At 38.3% G+C, this 18,572-nt stretch overlaps 1 pseudogene across 1 annotated transcript in view; it reads right to left on the bottom strand.

Annotated features, from left to right (window-relative positions):
- Positions 1-272: 272 nt before the first annotated feature.
- LOC311077972 (adhesion G protein-coupled receptor E3-like) overlaps positions 273-18,572 on the bottom strand; it is a 67,511-nt pseudogene continuing 49,211 nt past the window's right edge. The window contains exons 2-10 of the transcript in view: positions 8,208-8,327; positions 7,900-8,081; positions 7,627-7,790; positions 7,345-7,551; positions 7,035-7,267; positions 6,886-6,952; positions 6,710-6,801; positions 4,830-4,992; positions 273-442 (exon numbers count right to left, since the gene is read on the bottom strand). The product of the transcript in view is annotated as an adhesion G protein-coupled receptor E3-like (transcript). The remainder of the gene's footprint in view (positions 443-4,829; positions 4,993-6,709; positions 6,802-6,885; positions 6,953-7,034; positions 7,268-7,344; positions 7,552-7,626; positions 7,791-7,899; positions 8,082-8,207; positions 8,328-18,572) is intronic.

The following is an 18,572-nucleotide window of genomic DNA, read 5'->3' as shown; positions in this document are numbered from 1 at the left end:
TTATGGGCTGTTTTGAATTTTGAATAGATTGTTTAAAAGAAAATAAGATTTGAAATGTTACAGATATCACACTGCTTTAATAAAACACTTTAAACCGAAAAACAATTGCTTTATCTTCTTTTTTTTTTAGCATATTAAAAGTGTAACCCAGTATACAAGCCTCTAAAATCATGGCAGTTCCTCTTACCAAAGAAATGTTGCACTTAAAGAAATGTATAGATTCACACAAGTGTATTGACCGCTGTAAATATATAGCATGTTAACTAGTGAAATGTGTAGCTGAGACGGTCATATAATATCTAGATAATGACAGAATCACTTTTTATAATAATGGCACTTCCTTTGCTGAATATGGATGCTTTAGTCTTCAGTGTTTCTTGATAGTGTTTGATTTGAGTCCACAGCAAAGACATCTGAAGAACTTCCTGTACTGCTGCCTGACCTGGACAAGAATGAGACGAGAAAAAGTTTTAAACTCTGGTAAAAAAAAAAAAAAAAAAAAAAAAATCAAAAACACAGAACATGTCCAAGTTATTTTTCAAGAATTTAATTTTAGAAGATGAGAAATTAAAAATTAACTTAAAGGGTTAGTTCACCCCAAAAATGAAAATTGGCCCATGATTTCCTCACCCTCAAGTCAATCCTAGGTGTCTATGACATTCTTCTTTCAGACGAATACAGTCAGAGTTAAATTAAAAAATGTCCTGGCTCTTCCAAGCTTTATAACCCAGCGGGCACCTTGACGTCAATTTGACATCAACAAATAGTCAAGATTTTGACCACCATGTATGACATGCATGAATATGCATATTTTCATTATATTTTGTAATTATTTCCTTGTGGTTGTAAAGATGCCTAACAAAGGTATCAATCTGACATGTTTTTTCTGGTCCCTACATCTCAGGTCAATATCATTGACATTAAATCGATGTTGATTTGATGTCAGGAAACAAGACGTCAAATTGATGGGAAATTTATGTCAAAACAATGTCTATAATGTCTGAAAAAAGTGTATTTATTACTCATTGTAAATCAATGTGACTCATTTTCAACATCTAAAAGACCTAGCCTGAATGATCTTGAAAGTTGTAGACCTAGGTGTATTTTGCATGTGTGTTTTTATTTATTTAAATCCTAGCATATTTACATTTAGTTCACGTTTAAAATGACAGCAGACACTATAATTGCATATACTAAAAAAGATAAATTTAATCTGATATTGGAGATTGATATTGAATGATATCAAAATAGCATTAAAATGACTTCAACATCATGACATCCTGATGTCAAATAGATGCCCAGCAGGCACAGGATATAGACTATAACATCGGTCGGTCGTTGGATTTTGGTTCAAAATGAAAGTCGGGTTGATGTCTAAATCCAATGTTTGTTTGACGTCAAGCTCCAACGTTGGGCAGTCGTTGAATTTTGGTTGGAATAAACCAAACAAAAAGGTGAAATGCATTGCCGTACACTTATTATCAGCTTCACTTAAAACTAACCAGATTTACTTTATTTAATTTCCGGTTTAAAGAAATAATTTTTTGTATTTTCAAGTCACCATGATGGTGGTTAGCGTTTGCTTTAGTTGGACTCTTGACTCTTTAGAATAAAGTTTTCTCTGGCTGCTATAATTGTGTGTGTATAAAGCACATTTGTTGTAGCTAAAAAAGCCTTGAGAAAATGAGATCAGGTGATGATGACTGTTTATTGATGATGACGACGATGACAGCATCATGCAATTGGCTGAATATCTGATCTTATTTAGTGTCTAATGCTTTGATTATATAGAACTTGTGGTTATAACATTGTTTTATTCATAATATAAGTCGTTTGATTCTACAGCATATCTACCAGCGTTGTTTATTAAAAAATATACTTGATTTTTAAAAACTATTTAGTGCACAAAAACCTTTCATCTATGGCAGTACTTAGACACACACAGACATCAAGAAACAGCATATGAATCTCAACAATGGTGACAATCAAACAAAATATCCAGATAATCAGATCAACTCAAGCTGCATAATTGATTAAAGCCGCAATGCATGCTGGGAGATATGGGTGAGTTTTGATTGGTGGTACCCAGCATGCACTGCATCATTTCATTGATTGTCACCATTGTTGAGAGTCATACACTGATTCTTGATGGCTAAGTAATAATGTAGAGGAAAAACTTTAATGCATTAAATATTTTTAAAAACCTCTATATTATTTGATAAACAACATTGCTCTCATGCTGTAAAATTTAATGGATTCTATTATAAAACAACATTAAAAACACAAGTTCTATATAATCAAAACATTAGACACTGAATAAGATCAGGTATTCGGGCAGTTACATGATGATATCATTATCATCTGCTCGAAAGTTTCTCATGGCTTTTTTGCCACAACAAATGTGCTTTATACACACACAATTATAGCAGCCAGAGAAAACTTTATGCTAAAGAGTCAAGAGTCCAACTAAAGCAAACGCTAACCACCATCATGGTGACTTTAAAAAACAAAATATTATTTTTTTAAACCGGAAATTAAATAAAGTAAATCTGGTTAGTTTTAAGTGAAGCTGGTAATAAGTGTACGGCCATGCATTTCACCTTTTTGTTTGGTTTATTTCAACCAAAATTCAACGACTGCCCAACGTTGGAGCTTGACGTCAAACAAACATTGGATTTAGACATCAACCCGACTTTCATTTTCAACCAAAATCCAACGACCGACGCTGTAGTCCATATCCTGTGCCTGCTGGGATCAACATCATGACATCTTGACATCAAATAAATGTTGAATTGACATCAAATGCCAACAAAGCATGACATCAAAATAACATCAAAATGACATCAGCAGAGATCAAAATCTTGACATCAAATTGACATCGACACGTTGACGTCAATATGACTTTCATTTTTGACCTATTTCGTGACGTAATTTTGACATCAATGTTTGATGTCATATTGATGTTAAATTGACATCAAATGCCCACTGGGATCACTGCAACCTTTTATGTGATGGGAATAGATCTAAATACTTAAAAAACTTCTCACGATCCGTTAATCTCGATAGCTGTAATAGTAAAAACGTTTAATAGCTGTAATAGAAAATGTTTTCGAGAGAGTTTCACATTTAATGCTAAATATTTCATATGCAAGCATGTCAGCCAATCACAGCAGAGGGCGTTTACACTGAAGTCTCACAGCAGCCAATCACAGCAGTGGGCGTTTACACTGAAGTCTCACAGCAGCCAATCACAGCAGTGGGCGTTTACACTGAAGTCTCACACAGACACGCCCCTTCAAACAGAGCGTTCAGAGGCTAAAATCAGGCTAGGAAATATGCCTTTTATTTCTAAATTATAACAACTTTTGATCTAAAAAACATACTAACATTATAAGGGCACCCCAGGAAACATTCTAAAATAATAAAATAATCCATGCAATGGGACTTTTAAAGAGTTTCTGTTGAGTTTTGTGGGTCACCATTGTGCTGAAGAGTAGAGCCTGTGCTTCAGTTCTGGATGAGCAGAGAAACACTGCTGACATATTGCATCATGTTGCTTTATTTAAAGGCAGTGATTGTGAGCCCGTTGATGCATTGATGATTTATTTGTTAAGGTCTTTTTACTCATTAATGTGTGCTGTAGTTCACTAACACTTATCTGCAAGAGGATTGAGTTAAATCTATGTTTTAACTCATTTAAATTAATTACATTTTTTAGAAAAAAGTGAAATAAGATCACAGTATAAATATGAAATGGCAATTGATCAATTTAAGATAGAATCAGTTAAATCAGTTTACAACATCATGACATCTTGACGTCAAATAAATGTTGAATTGACATCAAATACCAACAAACAAAGCATGACATCAAAATAACATAAAAATGACATCAGCAGAGGTCAAAATCTTGACATCAAATTGATATCGACACTTTGACGTCAATATGACTTTCATTTTTGACCTATTTTGTGACGTAATTTTGACATCAATGTTTGATGTCACATTGATGTTAAATTGACATCAAATGCCCACTGGGAATGGCAGTGAATTACCGTTTCGGTTTTGAAGTCCATCAAAGTGCATCTATTCATGATTAAAGTGCTCCACACTGCTCTGGGGGCTTAATAAAGGCCTTCTGAAGTGAAGCAATGCATTTGTGTAAGAAAAATATCCATATTTAAAACTTTATTGACTAAAATAACTAGCTTCTGACAGACGGCTGTAGGCATCGATTTACGAGTGACCCCTGACCTTGACGCACAACATAATGACGAACGCGGAAGCGCAGAGGATAGAGCAAATAAAAACACTAGTCACAAATTAGAAGTCTAAAAAGAAATTTTTTAAAGAGAAATGTGGGAGGAGCTTGAGTTTGTTGCCTAGCCTTGTTTGTTTGAACCGTCAAAGATAATGCCACTCCTACATCTACGTCATACATGCGTCAAGTCGACTTGCGTACGGCCGTCTGCCGGAAGCTAGTTGTTTTAGTCGATATATTTTTCTCACACAAACACATCGCTTCACTTCAGAAGGCCTTTATTAACCCCCCAGAGCAGTGTGGAGCACTTCCATCATGGATGGATGCACTTTGATGGACTTAACAGAAACGGTCATTCACTGCCATTATAAAGCTTGGAAGAGCCAGGACATTTTTAAATATATCTCTGATTGTCTGAAAGAAGAATGTCATGGATTGATTGACACCCTAGGATGACTTGAGGGTGAGGAAATCATGGGCTAATTTAATTTAATTTTTGGGTGAACTAATCCTTTAATATAAAGTAGGTGAGAAATGATTTTCTGGTAGATTGTCTGTACAGATGTCTGACCTCATTATTGAGGACACAATAGACCAGGAAGATGAAGGTTCCCTGCTGGGAGTTCAAGATCAGGAAAATGATCTCCAGCTCCTTCCTGCCATTAGTGAAGAAACCCAGAATCCAGGAACAACCAAGAACCACAAACTGAGCCAGTGTTTTAAATGTCATAATCCTGCAGAGAAAGACAGAGAGTTAATATATATTATATTGTTGTGGAAAATCTGCAACTGTCCTGTTATAAGTATGCATTTTTGTCTGTAGAACACTTCTGTATTGTAATCAACCACACTTGAAACTTGTTTATTAAGAAAGTGGTTTAAGAAGAAAAACTCAGCAATTGTTATTGTAAAATGTTTTTTTTGGGGTTTTTTTTGAGAAAGTGGTTTATAAAGAAAAACATACCACACTTAATGTTTCAAGCATTAATTAAAAAGCATAGAGAGGAACAAAACATGTATTAGAAAGAGATTTGCTAAAGAAAGAAGAAAAATGCAAGCATTACCGTCGGATGTGTTGCGGTCGAAGCGCAAAATGCAACAAAGTAGAAAAGTCTGAAGAAGGAAGACTAAGAGGCGAAAGGCTTTATAAAGACAGGTCCGAAAGGAATTCCCAGAACTCAAGACACCTCAAGACTCAGGATTGGATAAATTGTCTGTAAGAGACTGATCATTTATGAGGGGATTTCCAAAGATGACCTAAAAAAATCAGATGGTCTAAAGGCTAAAAGGAGAAGATGAAGGCAGACGCTGATTCTTAATGGAAAAGTTCGGTATTTTACACTTAAAGCCCTGTTTACAGATTGTTTGTGATGAAATAGAACGGTTAAGATTAAAATTTGGACACATGCTGCTGTCCCGAGAATTTTAGGTTTCTTTCGCTTTCCCCCCAAAGTACAGAATGGCTGCATATGTGCACTGGAACAATCCTTCCTAAAACGCATTAAACTTTCGTTTACAAAGATGTGAAACTCACTGAGTGGTCAGGGCTGTTCACTGATATGCTCACACAAAAATCGCTGCAAAAGATGCTTTCCAACAGGTTTTATCATAGTTTTTGTCCAACTCCATTGACTTGTTTTGGATGTGCTGTGAGGTACGGTATTACTCCGCCGCCGGAAACCAGACTGGAGTGTCTATTATTCAAGCTCTCAACGGAAGAATGTATGGGTGTGAGGCGTTTGGAAAAATAGATCCACAGTTTTACAACGAATGGTAAAACACCTGTTGGAAAGCATCTTTTGCAGCGATTTTTGTGTGAGCATATCAGTGAACACCCATGACCACTCGGTGAGTTTTATGTCTTTGTAAACGAAAGTTTAATGCGTTTTAGGAAGGATTGTTCCAGTGCCCATAGGCTGCCATTCTGTAGGTTGGGGGGAAAGCGAAAGAAACCTAAAATTCTCGGGACAGCAGCATGTGTCCAAATTTTAATCTTAACCATTCTATTTCATCAGAAACGATCTGTAAACAGGGCTTTAAGTGTAAAATACCGAACTTGTCCTTTAATGGCCTCTCCGGTGTTACAACGCTTGTAAACGATTTACTCTTGATGTTGTTTTGTCTTGTTTTTTTAATATATTAGTACTTTATATGTAAACTAATTAACCTGTAGATAATAAAACTATATTTAATTGAAACTAAGAAACTCTTTTGCTACTCTCGCCTGCCAAAAGTCTTTGATTTCTAATAAAGTGAGCTGAAGAGACCACGAAGAAGTCTTCTGACCTATGGATTGTGAGTATGAAAATTCAGATGCTTATGATTTAGGACGCATATGACTTTACCTAACCTGAGAATAATCAAAATAAGGTTAAAGGTGTCTAGAAATATGCAGCATAAAACAATATATATACACATTTCATGGAGTGTTCAAATCATATTGTTTGTTACTTGGTTCGTTTCATCTGTGAAACTTCAGCGTTCTGATTTTTCAAGGTCAGGATCAGATTGATGATGATGCAGATGAAGAGAATCATGTTTAACTGCACAGTAAGAGAAACAACAGTAATTAATCTTTAATCACTGTTTTCCTTTTAATACAAAGTCATGATGAGAAATGTGCTTACTGCTAGTATAACGCAAACAGGTCCCAGAAAACTCCAGATAAAACCTTTATCCATTTTAATCCAGCACCTGTTTGGAGGAAGAAAAATAAAATCAATGAACAAACATGAAGGATGAAGGTGTTGATCTCTGAGACGCTCAAACTAAACACTTTTCACTTCCGTAGCCTTTGGGCTCCACCACAGCAGACACGCCCACCACAACCAGAGCAACCGTATATCCAATCACACACAGGAATTCACTGCTAAGCACCTCCCTCTTTTTGGAGCTGATCTGTGATAGGTTCTTCACACAGATGAAGAGCAGCACAGCTTCAATGAACATCCACACAAAGCCGGAGAGAAAGAGGAAGTGCAGCACACCTGATATCACGGCACACAACACCTGGAGATCATGAGAGACGGTTATGATGATTCTCAGTGAGACTGTGCTGAGCTGTAGGGCTCCTTCATCATTCTCACCTGATGAGGGCGTATGAGGCTCAGGAACTGTTGTGTGAGCAGGAGCAGAAGGTGAGCCAACAGCAGACTCACGCAGAGGTTGATTCGAGCCACATTATTCACTCCAGGACTCCACTGACAAAGGGCAAAGGTCAACAGGGCCAAACTGAAGAACACCAGCCCCACGATCACACACACCAAATTCAACAGGTCCAGCAGTGAGTCGCTCTGAGAAAACATGTCAGAGTACATGAGTGCCAAATCTGTGCTGTTCCTCAATGCTCACTATAAATGTTCTCGTACCTCTGATGGGCGGCTGGTTTGCATGATGAGAGCGAATGTGGACAGATGAACACAGGAACACACAGTGTAGTTGCTGTTGGTCTCTAAAACAGAACAACCATCTACAATCCACTCGCTGATATATTCCAGTACACACAGGACAGGGAACCGTTGGGGTCAAACTCCTGCAGAAAGAAGAAAGAACATGCAGAAAATATAACAACACTGAATATTAGATGTTTTCAGATGTTCATCAGTTCTCAGGTTGGACAAAAACACATTTCAGTCTCTCACTCTGATGTGTTTGAGGGTGAAGTTGACTGGTTTGGTGAGTTTAGTGTTGGTGGTTTTGGGAAGAGTAGCTGAGATCACAGTGGACATCATGGTTTTAATCGTGTCATTTGATATGTTGAAGAAGTCTGGCTTCAGTAGATTCTCCATTGTGTTATAACTCATGAAAGCCACAGCAGCTGATCCTGTGTGACAGAAACAGAAGAAACTTGTATTTAACACAATAAAAATCTTTGGTAAATGTGGTTTAGTGATATATATTCTAAAAATGTTTTTATTAAAAATGTTGTATTATAACACATATCACATACTTGTTTCATTGTTGTTCTTGGCGATCCCAATGAGATCGATGTCCACAGAAGAATTTGTCGTGTCAAGTCGAGGGATTTTATCTAAGGTGACATTGGGTCCAACCATGAAGACTTCAACCTCTGATTTAGAAAATAAGCAGTTATGTTTTGTTTTTTGTTTTTATTAAAGTTTATTCAATCTGCACAAATGTGCAAAAAACAAAACAATAAAAAGACTAAAATAAAATAACTATTTGATCTAATTACTAGTTTGAACTAATCAGTTTACTTCGTACACAGCAAAATCCCAAGAGTTAAATTAAGTCAATCTGGTAATGCTGTTTGAGTTGTTTAATCCTCCTCTGCTGAGATTTTGTCAGAACATCTTCAGTTAATTAATCTTAGGGTACATTTACACGACAACGATATGCTTAAAACTCAGAAGTGTTTCCTTTGAGTTTTCAGGCACCCAAACTGACTCTTTGTTGTCGTGGAAACGAACGGCCAAAAGTTTCAAGTTTTTAGTTGAAAACGGTGTCGTGTAAACAGACCCTATAGGCTGTGGCTGAAGCAGGTGTTCATCACTAATGCTCAATCATCTCTTAATTAATCACTTAATTATCTCATTAACTTTAACACTTTTAACACTCTTTAGATTGGGACAATATGTACTCTGAGCGGTGTTGATTTAACACTAGGGATTTTGCTGTGTGCCTGTAAGGTTGTAGTAATCATGAAGACATTGATTAGCTTGTTCAGGTGTGTTTGATTAGGGTTGGAGCTAAACTCCAGGAAAGTGGATGTCGTGGTCCAGAGTTGAGAACCCCTGCTCTAGACTATATAAACTCCCTGATATCATATATAAGCTCAGTTTCATCATCAATAATAACAGTTTCTCCACTCACCAACAGCAGCAAGAGTAAAACTGACATTGTCACTTATGTCTGTCGGCTTCAATGTAGAGATGAGTTTCTCGTTGACTTTTAACACACGGTTTCCATAGTAGGTTAGTTCAGCTGGGCTGAGTGATGATGAAGACTCTAAAAACTTTCCTGAAGCGTTGAAGACCATATTCAAAATATCGGCCACAGTCTAATTTATTGATCAGAAAAATAAGACTACTGTACATGTAAATATTAAGAAACCCAATTAATCAGACCTGTGATGTCAATCATGTAACTGACAATTACATTTGATTTGATTATTTTATAAATAAATAAAAATACACTTGAAGACTTACAGTCAAAGGAAGCTCTTGATCTGTAATGTTCTCGATCTGCTCTAGAAGATTTTGAAGGCATTCAGTCAGAATCTGAAATTGAAATTGAGAAGACAGAATTTGACAATGTGTGAGCGATGACTTTAACCGGATATGCTGAGTGCCTCTGAAATGAGACACAGACAGTGTTTTTCAACGAATTTCTTTAACAAATGATTCAGTGACATATATTTTTTAAACATTTGTCGCCACCTACTTTTCTAAAGGTGCTTTTCTGTATGTTGTTTGCTACAGTGGTTGAAATGGACAGCTTTGTGGACAGCTGTCTCTGCGCATTAAATATTCTCCCCATATTACCAGCAAACCAATGAGAATGCAGAACAATGACGACAGAGAGAATAGGCTTCAAAGCTATTGTGGACCCGCTTACCCAAAACCCTCCGTAAATTACAGTGGTTTGGCAAATAAATGAATGACGGACAGTTACGCATTTCCAACATTTTCCGTATTTCCAAGCATGTAAGCTTTATGTTACACCTCAAATAACAAGGGAATTTGTAGTAATTTATAGTGTTAATTAATTAGCGAGTCCACAAACTCATTCTTTCAATTGGCTTTTGTATGCAGAGTATTCACAGCTTATATGGACTGAATGCCCCCATAAACCATCAGTAATTATTAGAAAAGCACATTCATATTTCAGATTACACACATATCTAAAATGCACATGTTATTGCACTGCTTCAGTTTGGACTATTATTGATAGGAGCTGTGAGTCTCTCCAACTTCAATTTCAGAAACTCAACTTACGTTGCATCCTTCCAGCAGCGTTATATTTATACCTGCAATGACAGAAATCAGCATGAAGACAATAATATAATAAAGTGCAAAACTTTGAAAAACATCTATTTTATTAAGCAGCAATTTCAGCAAGATTATGGATTCAGCAAGATTTCAGCAGTTGTGGACTAATGGTGAGAGCAGTGGTTCCAACTTTTTAGAGTGGTGTACCTCCTTCTGCGTACTTGGGCTGCTATAATTAATAAAGTAAACCTAACTCAGAAATTAGGCTCTATATGAGTTCAGTGATTCAGGTCAAATGATTGTGAAATAATGATTATGTCAAAACACAACCAACACCATCAGATCACCTTTTCTATTTGTTCATCTGGCTGTAATAACTCATGTACAGCAGCCAAACAAAACAGGCTGCTGTAATCAACAAGGTAAACCTAATTCTCTAAATGAGTTTTGTGTTTCAGGTCAAATGACGATTCTGACAAAACATAACCAATACCACCTGATCAGCTTTTCTCTTCATTCATCTGAGAGTTATAACTCAGATACAACAGCCAGAAAAAAATCTTACATTATCAGTTTAAGGGCCAAGAGCCCACCTAAAGCAAACACTGATAACTATAATGGTGACTTTAAAAAAAGAAAAATTCTCCTTGATTATTCTGCTTGTTAACATCAGGTGTCTTCAATAATGGTCTACCTTTAACACTCTTGAGTTTTTGCTGTGCAGCTGATTTCACTAATAAGTTCTCTCTCCTGCTGAATTAACAAATCCAGGTGATTTCAACAAAATACTGAGGAGGACTGCATGATATGATATCGGTGTGATGGAATCGTGAGGAGTCCATGGGGAATGGTTACCGGGCAGAATCTCCATCACTATCCTATGATCACCCAAATCACGGCACCCGAGGGTGGAGTGTAGAAATGGGAACTCCACCTTCGCGAACAAAGGTGAGTCTAGATCTCAACACGAGACAGTCACGTTCCCGCAATGAGAACACAAACTATCCACAAAAGCTGCTTCAGCATGCTGTGAGCCCAAACACGTGATGCAACAATTGTGACCGTCTCAGGGGGACAGGGAACGGGCGCATCCAGAAACGCACGGGCAGAATGACATCTTGAAAAAGACGCAAACGCATCCGTGTTGCTCTTTCAGGAATTTAACACTCTCACCAGTGCCGGAGCACACAGGGGAATAATTGCAGCAACACTGACAGGGATAGTACAGCCTGTACCAGTGAAAAACTCACTCCCTTCGCCCTCAACCGGCCGTCAGACAAACAAGCACAAACAAAGATTTGTTTTGCTGTTAAAACAGCAGTTGAAACCTTAAAAAAGCTCACGATCACCGCTGTCATGCGCTGTAAACACCAGCACACCGGGAAAGACATACTGAAGAAGCACCGACACACTCGCTCATTGTGAGACAACACTCTTCAGAGACATCAGAAAATCCAATCGGCTCCAAAGCGAAAGACAACTGGTGCGTGCATTCACTTCCATATTTATACTCTCGCTGCGCTGCAGGGCGTGTGATGCAATTCACACACGCCAATGTCCATTGGCTCATTTTTACAATACTCGAAGATGACAGGCTCCCTAGCTTGATCCAAATCAGTCAACACGTTGATTACGTCGAACGTTCCCGACTGAAAGGGAACCACGATTTTGTATTAATGTAGGTAAGAATTTGTGCATGCAACAAGTAAGATGTGCATTTGTGGATGAGGTGACATGCGTGACATTCATTGATTCTGGTGTCAATATTTAGCCTGGGAAAACCCAGACAACTTTCGGCAAATTTAGATTTGCTCTGCAAGTAGTCTGGCAAAGAGCTCATTCAAGCCCATTTCCATGCCGTCGAAATCGTGGCACCAATCAGAAACGTTGAGGCGGGCTTTACACGATGACGATCGCTCTGATTGGTTTTAGGTCTAGCCTATCCAATTGCGCCCAGAGGCATTTGAGTGACGTCCGTTGGTGACGCCCCTTTGGAAATGAGTTATTAAAGAAGCTTTGCCAGACCATAGCTCAGTTACTACTGAGAATGGTCTGGTTTTAACCAGGCTAGTCGATATTGTGTAGGTCTACTAAATTTGGTGCTTCAATATCACTCACATTAAGCGTCTTAAATGGGGAAGAACGCTTGATTACGCTGCCATTGTCTGTTTTAGCAACTACTGTCATCTAGTGGTAGCAGGTTTTCTCACACAGCTGTGTGTTGATCGTGCAAGGCTAAACCAGCGAAATGAAAGTCTCAAAATCCAAATGAATCAAATAGGATTGACTCAGAAACGAGTCAAAGAATGCACGCATGTCACTTCATCCACAAATGCACATCTTACTTGTTGCATGCACAAATTCTGGCCTACATTAATACAAAATCGAGGTTTTGTATTTACAACTATGTCTCTATTTGTAGAAAATGCTGCACATTCATGTGATTCTGGATTGTGCACACACAAGTTGTATTGTATTAGTTTAAATGTAGTGACGCACATTTGTGAATTTGTCAAATAGACGGGTAGTTGTGCACACATTAATAACTAGCACCAGGCCTATTCATTTGTAGTTGTTTGTGTGTGGGTTGTGAAATGCTTTAAAACAGCGAAAACAAAGTCTCAAAATCCAAATGAATCAAATGAGATTGACTCAGAAAAGACACCAATGAATGCACGCGTGTCACCTGATCCACACATGCACATCTTCTTTGTTTAATACAATGAAAATTTGTATTCACAAAAATGTCTCTATTTGTACAAATTGCTACACATTCATTCCATTTTGAATTTTGCTCACGCAAGTTGAAAGGCATTTAGTTGTGGATAGTAAAACATATCTGCAACATTAATCAAGTTTGTTGATAATTGTGCTTGCACGTGTTAATCATTTTGATACTATATTCATTCCATACAAGCACACTCACTCACACATATGGTACAGATCATCACATTCATCAATAAATAAGCCAATAGAGACACAGTGTGTAACATTACCAGGTGAGATGGTCACTGGTGTGACAGTTGTAGGGCTGGTGTTAATGCTGCCAGTGTCTGAAAGTTTGGATGAATAGTGATTAATGAACAGAGACACACATTTCATGAATGTGTAGAAAGAGCTCATGTGAATATAATTACCTGCACAGTATGCAAAATCACAGAAAGGTGGACTAACCAGCTCATAGACATAATAATTGCATGGACAGGCTTTGACTTTAATGGCAAAAGACCAGTAATGGCAGCAGTTATTATCATAAATACCGCAGACAAGTCGAGTGACGACTCCATCTGTTACTGTTGGGTGTCCATCACGTATCCACAGTGGGATAGCAGTGCCACAGCTGAACTGAGCAACACATGTGTCTGGGATATGAGCGCTAGTGTTGTTAATGAAGAGACGATACCAGCCGCTCCAGGAGACATAGTAGTCACACATGGAGATATATCCACTATTGATGGATCTCCATGTATCGTTCAGCACAGTGTAGTTGTTGCAGGGGTCTGCAGAGAGATTATCTGTTATGAAAATATATTAAGAAATCATTACGTTATTGTTAATAAAATGTTGTTGTTATAAAATCTATTCAGAAGTGCAGCTTTAGTCATTACTATACATAACTATATTTTAATTTCCAATTAACAAAATATTACTTCATAAATTGGAAGCAGAACTGCTCGAGTTACACAGCACAAGTGAACATTATAGCAGCCGATCACACACAGTATCCTTCAAAAATGTAGAAAATAATGACTAATCACCAGAAACAGATTGATTTCCCGAGATGTATATGTTAATACCAATCCAAATTATTGGACATTTCAGCACATTACCAACGGCGGTTGTCTCTTGTGTGACAGTTACAGAGGCCAAGAGATCTGACATAAAAATGATAATGAAAACACATAATTAATAATTAATTAAAAAAGTGTGTGTCACATATTAAGAGGGATTCATTAGATCATCAAAAACACATCATTTGATCAATGAAGGCCCACTCTTATAAAGTCTTATTTAGCATCTTCTGTGTTGAGCTTGGGGAGGATTTAAACATGATGAAATGTTTTAATCAGATTGGAAACGCATAATAAAATTAGCCCAAATACTTCTTAAACAAACACGTGGACCTACATGTGTTATTATCACAAAAATAAATAAATGAGCAAAAAACACTGCTTATTGACTTACACAGCAGAACAGAGATGATAGTCTGTGCTCTTATAAAACCTGTCATGAAATATGAAGAAAAAAAAATCAATAAAAACTAATGAAAATGTATTTGATTAAATTGCAATTTTGAGTTTGAGAAACCTACATTTATCATCTGTCATAAATGTTTTTGCAGCAGTGAAAAGCACTTTTATAATAAACTCACCTTTATGAAGAGAGAGAGACATTTTCAGTTTGGTCACACCGGTGTGTTCCTCTTTATATTAAAACAGTTCAGATGATGAGTTTCCTTCACAGTTTAGAGAGAGAGAGAGAACAGACAAATTACCCGAGATATTTATGCATGACTTTAGATTGTTGCATGACTTTGCATGACTTTAGTCAAACACACATGGAAATCCCACTGTATTTGTGAGTTTACAGTACATGTTGCAACAGTCATAAATGAGGAGAGTCTGTAATGATTTAGAGACACACGATGGTGCCATTAAGCTACTCTATCTCTTTTGTTATAGTGAAAAGAAAGAGAGAATGAAGAGGTTTGTGTGTGTTTTTATTGCAGGGCCGTCTCTAGACTTTTTTATGGAGAACGAGTCCCAGTGAAAAACAGTAAAATATTACTGATATAAATCCTTGGTTGATGGTGGAGATTAAATTATACCATCCTGCTCATCATTCACTGATATTTCCAGAGGTGTAAAATACTTTACTTGAGTACAATTAAAAATCAGTACTTTTACTTTTACTTAATTAAAATTTTTAAGAAAAAAAAAAGTACTTTTTACTCCTTACAATTTTATTTATAGTCAAAAAGTACTTCTTTTTTGGAGATCACTTCATTCTATTTTCCCTTGCTGTTACCAAACCAATTGAATTACGCTGATGCCTAGTTTAATTTATATGTCATTTATTCTGCCAATGAGATTCGTTTTCACATTTCACCAGATTGGTCAGACATGTTCATTGGTCCTTTGGAAGTGACATCATGTCACATCTATTACCACAATGCACAGCACCTTGACCTGGAAATTAGAGAAATTATAACAGTCAATCACAGGGGGGCAATCCAGCAGCCGGAAAACATACCACCCCCGGGGGCCGCCATTGGCTAACAAGCCTTCACCTGCTGTTAGCATCCCATTGACTCCCATTCATTTTGGCGTCACTTTGACAGCGAATAACTTTACATCTCCATTACCTTGTATCTTACGTTATGTCCCTGTAGAAGCAGTTTTTGTAAAAAATAGGCTAACGATTGCGTCATAACCACACGACTCTCTTGAAATTACCGTATAGACAGGAGGAGAAGCTCGCAGTCAATCGGGGGGACGTGGAGGCATAAAGTCCAATAAAGTCAAGGGAGAAGCCCATAGAGAGTCATAAAGTTGCTCCTGCTCCTAGCTCATGGACAGCTCCTACTCACGCTCTCCGTCTCTGCAAGTTAGATTTCTCTTGGCACAGCTACTAGAAGACTTACAACTGTCAGACGGGTTGCTCACGTCACATCTACGCCATCAAGCTCAGTTTGAGTCTGCGCAGTACGCTCAGCCAACAAGAAGTGAGTGCTTCTAATTTGCTTCACTTTTCTCTGTTGAAATCTATGGGGTCGCTGTGTCCATTTCTTATACTGTCTATGGTCAATCAGTGGAAGAAAATGGAGGAAGAACGTGATTTAGCTGCGAACACAGTCCAAAATCAGCCACAGGATCAAGAGCACCCGTGGCTGTACCTTAGCGAATTCTTTTCTTTTAGGGCGCTTTCACACTTGGTTCGATTGCCTGTTCCGAACCCGAGTTCGATTGCTCCCCCTGCCCCCGATGGACTGTGTTCACATTATATTATTTCTATCCGAACCGCGGTACGCTTGCATCATCAGGCTGCAGCTGGCGTAATGGTGTTGCTTGGTAACCGTGAATGAAAAGGCGCCCAAATGGATAGACTTGCTTGGTTGACATTTTTTTTTTTTTTTTTTTTTACCTTTGGTTTTGTTTTCAACATAGACATACAGAAACACACTTGCGTCTGTCTGCCGCAAAAATTCTGAAAACGTTTCAAAGACAGCGGGCTGTCCGCCGAAGACATATTATACGTCATCAATAGCGGTTAACTTCCGCGGTTTGGTTCGATTGCGTTCATATCAGCCGCGAACCGTACCCGAGTTCACATGAACAGTACCCGGTACCATGAACAGTGGAATGCGCATGCGTCGCGTCTGAACGCGTTGTTGTCTTTGGAGCTCCATCGATTGATTTATAATTCTTGATTTCTCTTTAAACTCACTTACAACGAACATTTTCTATTTTTCCTCACCTCATAGTTACAACGCGGACTGTTGAGCAGACGCGTCTCAAGCCTATTAGTGATCCAACGTCGGATACTCTTATAGGTTACTCCTGTGGATCACGGCTGAACGCGTCTTCTCCACACTCACTTACAAACAAACATTTTTTCGCCTATCGTGCGTCTACTCTACACCTGTACCACTAAAAAGACGGATTATATCCAAGACTTCAGTCATAAATTAGTATTAATATTGATAGCATCACTGGTAGCGTCGTTGCTAACTTAACTTACTGTCCATCTGTTAAAATGGCGAATATATCAGATGTAAGTAGTCTACCTTTTGGTGCAGGTGAGGACACATTTGAGCTACACGCGTTGCAGTCTGAGCTGGAAGCTGTTGAGAAACAGATCCACGACCTTTTAGTGAGAAAAGCCGAGCTGATAGACCGGCGGTTAGCTCTTGAAACATCACGCGCCGATGCACACAAATCAGTGATCAACGTTACTAACCCGCTGACTCCGACCTCGTCTACTCCGTGCGTTACTCAGCATTGGTCACGAGCGTCGAGGCCGCGATCAGCTATGGTCTCGTTTACGCCGGCTCCAACATGCCACCACGAAGCCTGGATATTTCCGCAGCGGAAGACGCGAGTCAGGTCTAGACCAAGAAAACTCTCTCCGACCCTCCCGGTTTTCGAGATATCCACACAAAACCGCTTCTCCCCTCTTCGCGAAACAGAACGCGATGCTGTGATCATCGGTGATTCCATCGTTCGACACGTACAAGCTACGTTACATAAAAGTAAGGTGCATAGTCATTGCTTTCCTGGTGCTCGTGTTTCTGAAATCGCTGCTCACGTTCCCGAGATTCTGAACGAGCGCGTCGGAACTGTGGTCCTGCACGCGGGAGGGGCCGACATCAGGCTGCGACAGACAGAGGTTCTGAAGAAAGACAGGAATCTGATCGATACGGTACGCAGCACATCGCCTGATATAACGATCATTGTGTCAGGACTGCTTCCCACGTACCGACTAGGTCATGAAAAGTTTAGTAGACTATTCGCGCTAAATGAATGGTTAATGTCATGGTGCAATGAGCAGAAACTGCTCTTTGTAAATAATTGGAATCTGTTTTGGGAGCGTCCTAGGCTTTACCGTGCTGATGGCTTACACCCAAGCAGATTCGGATCGGATCTTCTGTCAGATAACATCTCCAAAATGTTAAATACCTTTTGACTAGTAACCAAAAGTTCAAATCATAGTCTCTGCTGCACCAAATTAACTGATATAAATAGTGTAGAACATTGCATAGAAACTGTGTCTATTCCTCGTTTAGTGAGATCAAATAATAAATCTACTGCAGGATCTAGAAAAAATCTAATTGTTATTAAACCAGAAAATGTTGCTATTAGTAACCAAAAACAATTTCTAAAGCTAGGTCTTCTAAACATTAGATCACTCACACCTAAGGCAGTTATTGTAAATGAAATAGTCACGGATAATAGCTTCGATGTACTTTGCCTTACTGAAACTTGGCTTAAACATAATGATTATTTCGGTCTAAATGAGTCTACTCCATCAGGATACTCCTATAAGCACGAACCCCGTCTGATTGGTCGTGGCGGTGGTGTTGCAGCGGTCTATAGAGATATTCTCAATGTTACTCAGAAAACGGGTTATAAGTTTATTTCGTTTGAAATACTTGTACTAAATATTACGCTCTTAGATGTTAGAAAAAAATCCATATTATCTCTAGCCTTGGCTACCGTATATAGACCGCCTGGGCCTTACGCTGATTTCCTAAAAGAGTTTGCAGATTTTCTCTCAGATCTATTGGTCAATGTAGATAAAGCATTAATTGTTGGAGATTTTAACATACACGTAGATAATCCAAATGATGCGTTAGGGGCTGC

The sequence above is a fragment of the Abramis brama genome, assembly GCF_963993115.1.
Source record: "Abramis brama genome assembly, chromosome: 2".
Classification (NCBI taxonomy): domain Eukaryota; kingdom Metazoa; phylum Chordata; class Actinopteri; order Cypriniformes; family Leuciscidae; genus Abramis; species Abramis brama.
Note: the sequence above shows the minus strand (reverse complement) of the source record. Positions and strands in the feature narration are given on the sequence as shown.